We start from the raw sequence: 11,114 nt of genomic DNA, 5'->3' as shown, positions 1-11,114 counted from the left end.
GCACTCACGTGCTCGTGCATACACACACAGACACAGAGTTTGCAGCACACCATGGGGGTTTTATGATGGGGTCACTTCTATAAAGCTGGCTGTAACAAACAAAGAGGTGGAAGATTTGCAGAGGGACACCGGCCTGGCACATCTCCCCTTCTAGCGGATGCATGCTTAAATGAAGATGAATAAAGATGAATAAAGGTTTTTGTGAAAATGACTACTGAGTCCGGTGCCGTCTCTGGATGCCCGAGGAATCTACGAACCGGGGGAAACTGATTTCGTAACACTTGAAAGGTGCTATACAAATAAAACTTGACTTTACTGTCATCCAGAGGCTCTACACTATAACTGAAGACATTACATGAACATGACTGACCTATTGTGGTGAACACTATGCTTTATTTTCTGTTAGTAGTGAAAGAGTCGTGATGCATTCTCAATCATCCAGGTAAGGAAATCCCAAAAAGTTGATTCTGTTCATCTGGACGTAGCGTTTTCAGTGGGAGAAACATTTTGTCACTCATCCAAGTGACTTGTTCAGTCTCAGCTGACTGCAGGTTTCCTCAACCTTATAAACAGTCATTTGCACAATGACTGAAACAATGGGCTGTGAGGTCAGTTTCTAGATCATTAATATGCAAACTGTCACGACCATTGATCAACAACCACTGACCAATGGTCTTTGATCAACAAACAAATTTTACCATCGACATGCTAGAACCTAAAGAGGAGTGGATCCGACAGAGACTTAGAATATAAAAATAATGATAATAATACATTTTTATAGGTGCCATTAAGACCATCAAGGTCACCTTACAATAGCACAATAGCAGTAGCAACAATACAACATAATAAAATATAGCAAAATAAAATTTAAACATAAGGTAAATGAAAAAAAGCATGAAAGTATAAAAGCAAGTATAAAAGCAAGGTAAAACTAGACTAAGACAAAATCATGGTGAAGGGTATGCATTTCTGAATAGATGGGTTTTAAGACGTGATTTAAAAGTGGTGAGAGAGTTTGTAGTCCAGAGATCTGGTGGAAGTACATTCCAAAGTCTCTGAGTCCCGTGGTAGTCAGGTGAGTAGGTAGAACAGACAGAAGGGAAGCTGAAGAAGAGCGAAGTGTATGATGGGGTGAGTACGTATGGAGAAGATCAGATGGATATGGAGGAGCGAGGTTATGAAGCGCTTTGAAAGTAAGAAGCAGGATCTTGCAATTGACACGGAGGTGAACTGGAAGCCAATTGAGATGTTTAAGAACAGGTGTTATATGTTCAGTGGATCTAATTCTGGATATAATATGTGCAGCTGTATTTTCAACTAATTGCAATTTATGGAGCGATTTATGCAGTAGACCATAAAGAAGAGAATAACAGTAATCTAAACGAGATGTGACAAGAGCATTGACAAGTATGGTGGTACTGTTTGGAGTGAGTGAAGGTTGAAGGCAGTTAATAATACAAAGATGAAAATAGGAAGACCGAGTGATATTATTTATATGTCCTGTGAGGGAAAGAGTGCTATCGAGGATGACACCAAGACTCTTAACCTGAGGGGAGGGCATGACAACAGAGTTATCAGTGGATAATAAAAAACTTCTGGTTGGAACTGTAGTCAGTTTTGATTTGGTGCCTATTAAAATAAATTCTGTTTTGTTGCCATTAAGGAAGTCGTCAGTAAACCAGACCTTGATTACACTTAAACAGTCAGGAATGGATGCGGGTGGGAGAGTAGCTGTGGGTTTGGAAGATAAGTACTGGGTGGGCCATTTATATGGATACACCGTAATAAAATGGGAATGGTTGGTGATATTAAAATCTTGTTTGTGGCACATTAGTATATGTGAGGGGGCAAACTCCTCAAGATGGGTGGTGACCATGGTGGCCATTTAGAAGTCGGCCATCTTAGATACAACTTTTGTTTTTTCAATAGGAAGAGGGCCATGTGACACATCAAACTTATTGGTAATGTCACAAGAAAAACAATGGTGTGCTTAGTTTCAACGTAACTTTAGTCTTTCATGAGTTATTTACAAGTTTCTGACCACTTATAAAATGTGTTCAATGTGCTGCCCATTGTGTTGGATTGTCAATGCAACCCTCTTCTCCCACTCTTCACACACTGATAGCAACACCACAGGAGAAATGCCAGCACAGGCATCCAGTATCCATAGTTTCAGGTGCTGCACATCTCGTATCTTCACACCATAGACAATTGCCTTCAGATGACCCCAAAGATAAAAGTCTAAGGGGGTCAGATCGGGAGACCTTGGGGGTCATTCAACTGGCCCACGGCGACCAATCCACTTTCCAGGAAACTGTTCATCTAGGAATGCTCGGACCTGGCACCCATAATGTGGTGGTGCACCATCTTGCTGGAAAAACTCAGGCAACGTGCCAGTTTCAGTGCATAAAGAGGGAAACACATCATCATGTAGCAATTTCAAATATCCAGTGGTCCTGTTCCAAAACTTAGCAAGCAGTTTGCTAACTGTAGCATGGGAGATGGGTGGTCTCGTAGGGTGTCTTGCATTGAAATCTGCTGCAATGACCCGGTTACTGCGTTCACCAGATATCAACACAATTTCGATCCGCTCCTCATGTGTTAACCTCTTCGACATGTCAATGGCTGTGAACAAAGAGAAACTTGTAAATAACTCATGAAAGAATAAGCACACTGTTGAAAGATTTTATTATGTTTATGTTTAGAAGTACATTTTGTTTAAGGTTTTATAGATGTGTTTGCTCTTTTCATTAGAGAAGTTACATTGTGCAAGCTTTGTGTGCATTCCAGAGTTCCCTGACTTTCACACCCACATCCTGGGATCATGGGAGAGGTCACACACCTTGTCTTATTGTTTTATGGTAGGATAAATGTATCTATGTCTGTTTTACTCTAAGTGCATTTTGTTTAGATGAACTGCTGGACTTCCAGGCCAGCAGGGTTAGGAAGTCATTTTATGACCGCACACACACACACACACACACACACACAAGGTATTCTTTGTTCACATGCATACCTATAAGATGTCATATGTTAATGAACCTATGCATATTCATGTAACCACAATAAAAGAATAGTGTTACGGGAGAGCGGACGAGAGCAACTGAGGTCAAGCGAAGGAACAGCGCCTGTCCAGTTCTCTCCCGTGCACGTTAATTTGTAAAACCTGTCTGAGTGTCATTTATTCCAATCTGAGTTGAATTTACAGGAAAACTCCTAACATTTATTTGGTCCTCCGAGCCGGATCTTAGGACATAACGTTTTGTGTGCTCCTACGGGAAAACCTCATCGAGTCCTGACGTCGTGAGAAGCCCGCGCTGAAGTCTGTCGACAGCTACTGTCTAGGTACAGTACAAAAGACCAGAGACGTGAATTCGGGTTCTGGCTGGCGTTATTACAAGTGGTACACGGCGGTGGGGGTCGATGAGGCGGACCTGAGAGACCGGCAGTGAATCAGCAACCAGGTGAATATTGACACTCTGAGACACGTTGCGTAAAGCATTTTAAAAATAAAATAGAGCTCGTCTGGGACTGGTAGCTCCCCCGTAGTGGGTAAGAAGAAAAATTAAAATAAAAATAGAGCTCGTCTGGGACTGGTAGCTCCCCCGTAGTGGGTAAAGTTAGCGCGCGCATAAAGGTATTTTTTTTGTTTTATTTTTTGTGTTAATGGAATAAGTTAATTTTACAGCACAATAAGGAGGCTGAACTATTCCATTGATTTGTTTACTGATGGTCACCCAAGTACTGGCGAATAGAGAGAAATAGGTCGTGTTTCGTCACGTAAAGATGACACCGCTTTCAAGAATAGCTTGAAAGTAGAAGGCCGTGTCAACTACCTCTCTCGATTCTCGTGCCAGAGAAGGTGCCGCAGTTGTGTAGTTGAAACAGGATTAAATTGGGTAACGAAGCTTCAAAACTCACTGCTGACGAGCAGTGGTTAGAGAAAAAATGTCCGGGCGCCGGACAAATTAGTGTATGTAGATGGAGGAATTCAAAAAAAGCTAAATGTCCCACATGGGAGGGAAAATGTAGCCCCTCCGCATTGACTAAATTAAAAGAAACCCTCCAAGTAGAAATAAATACTGAAAAGAATCAAAAAAAGAAAACAGAACGTATTCAAGAGTTGCAATATTTTAAAGCATGGAAAGAGGAGGAAGAAAGACGTAGTGAAAATAGACAAAAAAAACAAAAGAAAAAAGAAACAGCGTTACAAAGCCCACAGCCACCCCCTTATGTATCAATGCCGTCAGCACCAGAACCGCAATCAAAAAATCCGTTTATCAACCAACCTAATCCCTATGCGCAAGCCCGAAACGCATTAAACTGTATGACTGTAAATAAAAATCCACAGGAAAACATAGGGAAAGATCCGTCAGGCAGGGACATGGGAGGAAGTGTTAACCCCCCAGGACCCTCTGAATTATTCCCAATGATAGCCACACCTAATCCTAGATTTGGACAGCTGACCGGTGGTGCAAATAATGAGCGAGATGAGAACCCAAACATATTTGTTTTCAGACCATGGTCACAAAAAGATAGACAGAATGTACTCAAAGATGTCCCACCTTTAAATGAAGGCTTTATACAATGGAGAGAAGCTGTCGAGTTAATTAGAAGACAGTGGTATTTAAATGGCCATGAAATGCTCCAAGTGATACAAGACTTGCTAGGATTAAAAATGGGAACAGTGAGGGAAGAGTTTACAGGATCAGATGAACATGGTAGAGCCCTACCTCCTATATCTCCTGATTTACAAACTGCCATAACACAGTTGTATGAGCGGATTAGAGTCCGCCTGGCCCCCAGAGCAGATTACGCAAAAATAGGAGAAGTAAAACAAAAGGAAGCCGAGAAAGCATCAGACTTCCTCGACCGGCTACGCCCGGTTTTTAGACAACATTCAGGCCTAGATTATGAAGAAGGCCCAGAGAGACCATACCAACAGCAATTAAAGAATGCATTCTTAAATGGTCTCCTTCCCCCAGTTAGAGCCCATGTTGAAAAACACTGGGTGACAATGAACACCGGTAACCTAACAGATGCTCTGCAGTATGCAGAACATGCAACCCGAGTGTTAAAAAAGAAAGAGAAAGGAGGTGTTTTCACTGTGGATCCTGAAACAGGATTTGTGGCATTTGCTGGTGAATACAGAGGACAGAGAAAGGGGCAGCAGAGGGACAGAGGAAGGAGAAGAGCAGGTTTCAGAGGAGATAGATGGGACAGAAATGATAGAGACAATCGCTGTTATAACTGCGGAAAGGAAGGACACTTTGCAAGAGACTGTAGGAATAGGAGTGAGTATCAGAGTAAGTGACTAGAACAGGAAAAAGAGCAGGAAACAGAAATTTTCAACATAGAACAATTACTCCTAGGTTCTGAACACAAACCTACAGTAACAATCCATGTCAGTGGCCAACCTATAACCATGTTATGTGACACTGGAGCATGTAAAACCGTGTTAAATCAAAAGCCCCAAAATTTAAAATACTCAAGTGATACCCTGATAGTTAAATCTGCATCAGGCCACACCAGTGTTAAATCATTAACAGAGGGATTGTCGCTAGTACACAAAGAAAGCGGCAGAAGTTGTAAGAATCAATGTATATATGACCCATCCTGTCCAGTTAACCTTTTAGGGAGAGATGCTTTAGAAAAACTAAATATTGGTGTAGTGCCAGGGCCAGAGGGCATGTATGCTAAACTAATGTTGCATGAAGTTAGTGAAAATTGATACACACTCTCTTTAGAGCAACATCCAGAACTAGAAGAAATACCTGCTAAGCTGTGGTCTACAGGACCAACAGACGTAGGACTAATTAAAGGAGCAGATCCTGTTGTAGTAAAAACCACAACAACTTACAGGCCAGTGAGGCCACAGTATCCCCTTGCAACAGAAGCTAAAGCAGGAATAAAACCAGTAATAGTAGACATGGAAAAGGCAGGCATTTTAATAAAAACAACTAAAGTAACCTGTAACACACCTATTTTCCCAGTGAAAAAAGCAAATACGGGAAAGTACCGTCTAGTACATGATCTCAGAGCAATAAATGAAGTAACAGAACAAATCCCGCCAGTGGTAGCAAATCCACACACACTCCTGAATCAAGTGACCCCCAAGGAACAGTGGTTTTCAGTTATAGATTTGTCAAATGCATTCTTTTCTGTACCACTGCACCCTGACTCGCAGCATCTGTTCGGGTTCACCTTTGAGGGTCAAAAGTACACTTACACAAGGTTACCTCAGGGTTTTCAGAACAGCCCTACGCTGTACGCAGAGGCTCTAAAAAAATCTATGTCACTGTGCACACTCCCCGCACCGGGGCAGTTTCTCCTGTATGTAGATGATATACTCATCACAGGGAACACAAAAGCAGACTGCAAAGCGAACACAATGACAATGTTACACCATTTAGCTGAGCAGGGTCATAAAGTCTCACAGCACAAGCTACAGCTGTGGAGCCCAAAGGTCACATACCTCGGGCACACACTCACAGGGGAAGGGAAAACACTGTTAGACAGCAGAAAACTAGCAATACAAAATGCTCCAAAACCACTCACAAAGCAACAAATGATGAGCCTCTTAGGTCTCTGCAATTATTGTAGAAGTTGGATACCTGAATATGCTTCTTTGGCTCAGCCCTTGCAGAATCTAATTTATGGTAAAAATCTAGCACTGAAAGATAAATTAGAATGGACACCAGAAGCAGAAAAAGCTTTCAGCAATCTAAAACTCGCACTTCAAACACGTACAGTTTTAGCATTGCCAGATTATGATAAACCTTTCTACTTGCATGTAGACGGAGGTGCAGGCTATATGAAGGCTGTTTTAACGCAGGCCTTCGGGGAAAAGCAACGTCCACTTGCGTTCTATTCGTGCAAATTAGACTCGGTTGCATCAGGTTTGCCTACATGCGTGCAGGCCTGTGCAGCTGCAGCAGAGGCAGTTAAAAAGTCTGCTGATATCGTTCTGGGACACACATTGATTATCAAAGTCCCACATGCTGTAACCTCAATCTTATTGCAAGCAAATTTGTCTTACCTAACACATGCAAGACAACTTTCCTATGTAGGCATTCTGCTTTCGCAGTCACATATCAAAATTGAGAAGTGTGGCCAGTTAAACCCTAGCACACTTCTCCCCACTCTGCAAGATGGTGACGCACACTGCTGTATACAGAAGCTAGATGAGGAGACAAAACCTCGTGCTGACATTTACAGCACACCACAAGCTGGTTTTGTTAACATTTTTGTTGATGGTTCAGCGTCCAAAAATAACTTTGGGCAAAACTGTGTAGGTTATGCAGTAACCACGGCAGACACAGTTTTAGAAGCAAAAGCATTAACTTCCTCACATTCTGCACAAAGTGCAGAACTTACAGCTGTTATACGCGCGTGTCAACTACATGAAGGACACGACATAAACATACACACTGACAGCCAGTATGTTTTTGCAGCAGTACATCATTTTGCAAGAATTTGGCAGAATAGAGGTATGATTACTTCCACTGGAAATCCAGTGCAACATGGAAATCTTTTAAAGGCACTATTGGAGGTGATAACATTGCCAAAACAGTTAGCATTGTGTAAATGTGCTGCACACCAGAAGGACAATTCAGAGGTCACTAAAGGCAATAACTTCGCAGATCAAGCCGCAAAAGCAGCAGCAGCACAACAAACAATTGACACATTAGTGTCTGAATCCTCAACGCAAATACCACTTGATGTACTTAAAACTGAACAAAAAGCTGCACCAACTGCAGAGCAAAAGAAATGGTTAAAATGTGGTGCACAGCTGGAAAATGATTTGATGACTTGTAATGGCAAACCAATATTACCAAAATCCCTACACAAAACAGCAGCATTAGTGACACACGGATCCACTCATGTGTCAACCGGTGGAATGGTAAATATACTTTCTAAACACTTCTACACCCAAAATTTTGAAAATTCAGCAAAGGAATTTGTCAGAACATGCATGATTTGTCAGAGACATAATGCACAGGGAAACCTCAGACCAAGGAGAGGTAACTTTCCCACACCACCTCATCCTTTTCATACAATCCACATGGATTTTATTGAACTAAATGAAAGCCAAGGCTCAAAATACGCTCTAGTGATTATAGACGTCTTTTCAAAATGGCCAGAAATTTATCCAGTAAAAAAAGCAGACGCCATCTCAGTAGCAAAATGTTTGTGCAACCATTACATCCCAACTTACGGCATCCCCACTCTGATAAGATCAGACAATGGGACACATTTTGTTAATGAAATAATCAGCAAGGTCTCTGAAGCACTAGGATTTAGTATCAAACACCATTGTGCTTACCACCCTCAAAGTGCCGGATTAGTGGAAAGAACTAACGGCACGATAAAACAGAGACTAAGAAAATGCATGGAAGAAACAGGGAGACCATGGCCTGAGTGTATAGGCCTGGTGAAAATGTGGATGAGACTGACACAAAGTCCTCAAAAACTCACACCTTTTGAAATCATTCACGGTAGACCATTTCCACTCCCAATAACAAGTGAGCCCATAGATAAGTCAATAAGAGAAACTACATTAGCTGAATGGATGACTAAATTGCTTGAAAATAAAGAGATTGTACTAAACAACCAACTGCCGAGTGATATCTCTCCAGTGTCTTGCAGGTTGAAACCAGGTGATTGGATCCTGATCAAAGTACTCCAAAGAAAAAATTGGAGTTCATCGAGGTGGGAAGGTCCTTATCAAGTGCTACTCACCACACCTACTGCCTGCAAAATAGCAGAAAGACCGTCTTGGATTCATCAAAGCCACTGTAAAAAAGTGAGTGACAACCTAGACGTCTAGACGCCGACACTCCTAACTCCTGGTGATCTATTGGTGGAGGGAGGGCTGATCGGGTACACCCCGCCCTCTGCTTCTCGCCGGTAGTCTACTCATCAGAGGTCACAGGTGTGTCTGGTCATCATGAAGACGCTCGTCCTCCTAGTGGCTAGTATTACACTCCTAGTGAGTTTATTGACACTCACCCGAAGGAAAGAAGATAAACAACACCACCTGCAGACAAGATGGACACATGACAACTCACATCTTCGTGACATGGCACAAGACCACATTCACCCATGGATGAATAACGCATGGTATCGCTACGTACATGACAGAACTAAGGGAGAGCCTAATAACACTGCATGCTACGTCTGCTCCCACATGCCATGCACCTCGACACATCCCACCTTTTATGGAGACTATATGAATAAAACACAAGCCAAGTGCGCTGCCAGTTTCGCGGGCATTGGCTGTCAACATAAGAAAATCATCATTAATGAGACAAGCTCTATCATCTATTCGCTTAATTTTTTTAGTATCTTTCAGGGACCACTTCGACACGAGGTAATCACTGTTGAGAATGATGGACTTGACAGTGGAACGTGTGACCAACTCTTCTGGATCAACTTTAATGTGACAAACCGGAACACATCCATTCACTTCCCAGTGTTCTTGGACCAAACTCCAGGGAAGAACCACTCCATGTGTTACCGACAAGACAACGGTAACAGACCCCTAGGCAACACCACCAACTGTAACCAAATCGTTGCCAGCGGAGAGGGTGCACCTGTAAACAGGTTTGCGCCCAGCAACGGCACCTATTGGGTGCAAGGAATGGCCTGGCTGTGTGGACAACGTGCCTACTTCATACTGCCACCCGGATGGACGGGCACCTGTGCCCCAATCTTCATTTCAGATCACACCTTTAGGATGTCAGCTGTAAATAGCTCTCAGACTACAAGACGACGACGAGACATCTCCAAATTGCAACGACATGACCCCATCTATGGTAGTGATGTGCCAGAGGAATTTAAGCTTTGGACCACCGGACAAAAGGTCCTCCACTCACTTTTTCCATGGGTGGGCACCGGAAAGAACATGTTAAGAATTGAAACTTTGGACTACCGCTTTGGACTGTTCATGAATGCCTCGTGCAAAATCAACAATCAACAAAATGAAGAAATTGATGCCCTGCGCATAACTGTGATGCAACACCGAGTTGCACTAGATATGATTTTGGCTGAAAAAGGAGGACTCTGTATACTCTTTAACAACACCTGCTGCACATACATTCCAGATAATGTACACTCATCCAATATGACTGATGCTCTAAACATACTTAGACAACTCAGGGATGCACAACAACAAGACTACGTCACAAACACAGAAGACTGGCTCACGTGGTTGTTAAACGGCTCTTGGAAATCCCTGCTGTTTAAAGGACTTGTTTTAGTTGGTGTTCTACTATTGTTATTGTGTCTTTTTACTTCATGCGTCATACCTTGTTTGAAGAACATGGTGTCAAAAATGGTAACTGCTTCAATTAATGCTTACATCACCCTGCCACAGAATGAAGAAGATGATAATGAGATAGACATTTGGATATAATATACTCACAAAACCCACTAATTAATGATGTCCTGGCTAAAAATGTTTTACAAGTGGCCATAGACTGATACAGTGTTAGTGAGTTGCTATGTATATAAATATAGGAGAAAAGATCAAACAACAGGAGGGAATGTTGAAAGATTTTATTATGTTTATGTTTAGAAGTACATTTTGTTTAAGGTTTTATAGATGTGTTTGCTCTTTTCATTAGAGAAGTTACATTGTGCAAGCTTTGTGTGCATTCCAGAGTTCCCTGACTTTCACACCCACATCCTGGGATCATGGGAGAGGTCACACACCTTGTCTTATTGTTTTATGGTAGGATAAATGTATCTATGTCTGTTTTACTCTAAGTGCATTTTGTTTAGATGAACTGCTGGACTTCCAGGCCAGCAGGGTTAGGAAGTCATTTTATGACCGCACACACACACACACACACACACACAAGGTATTCTTTGTTCACATGCATACCTATAAGATGTCATATGTTAATGAACCTATGCATATTCATGTAACCACAATAAAAGAATAGTGTTACGGGAGAGCGGACGAGAGCAACTGAGGTCAAGCGAAGGAACAGCGCCTGTCCAGTTCTCTCCCGTGCACGTTAATTTGTAAAACCTGTCTGAGTGTCATTTATTCCAATCTGAGTTGAATTTACAGGAAAACTCCTAACACACACCATTGTTTTTCTTGT

Source organism: Pelmatolapia mariae, linkage group LG8 (genome assembly GCF_036321145.2).
Source record: "Pelmatolapia mariae isolate MD_Pm_ZW linkage group LG8, Pm_UMD_F_2, whole genome shotgun sequence".
NCBI classification, from domain to species: domain Eukaryota; kingdom Metazoa; phylum Chordata; class Actinopteri; order Cichliformes; family Cichlidae; genus Pelmatolapia; species Pelmatolapia mariae.
The sequence above is the reverse complement of the archived record's forward strand: the minus strand, read 5'-3'. Positions refer to the sequence as shown.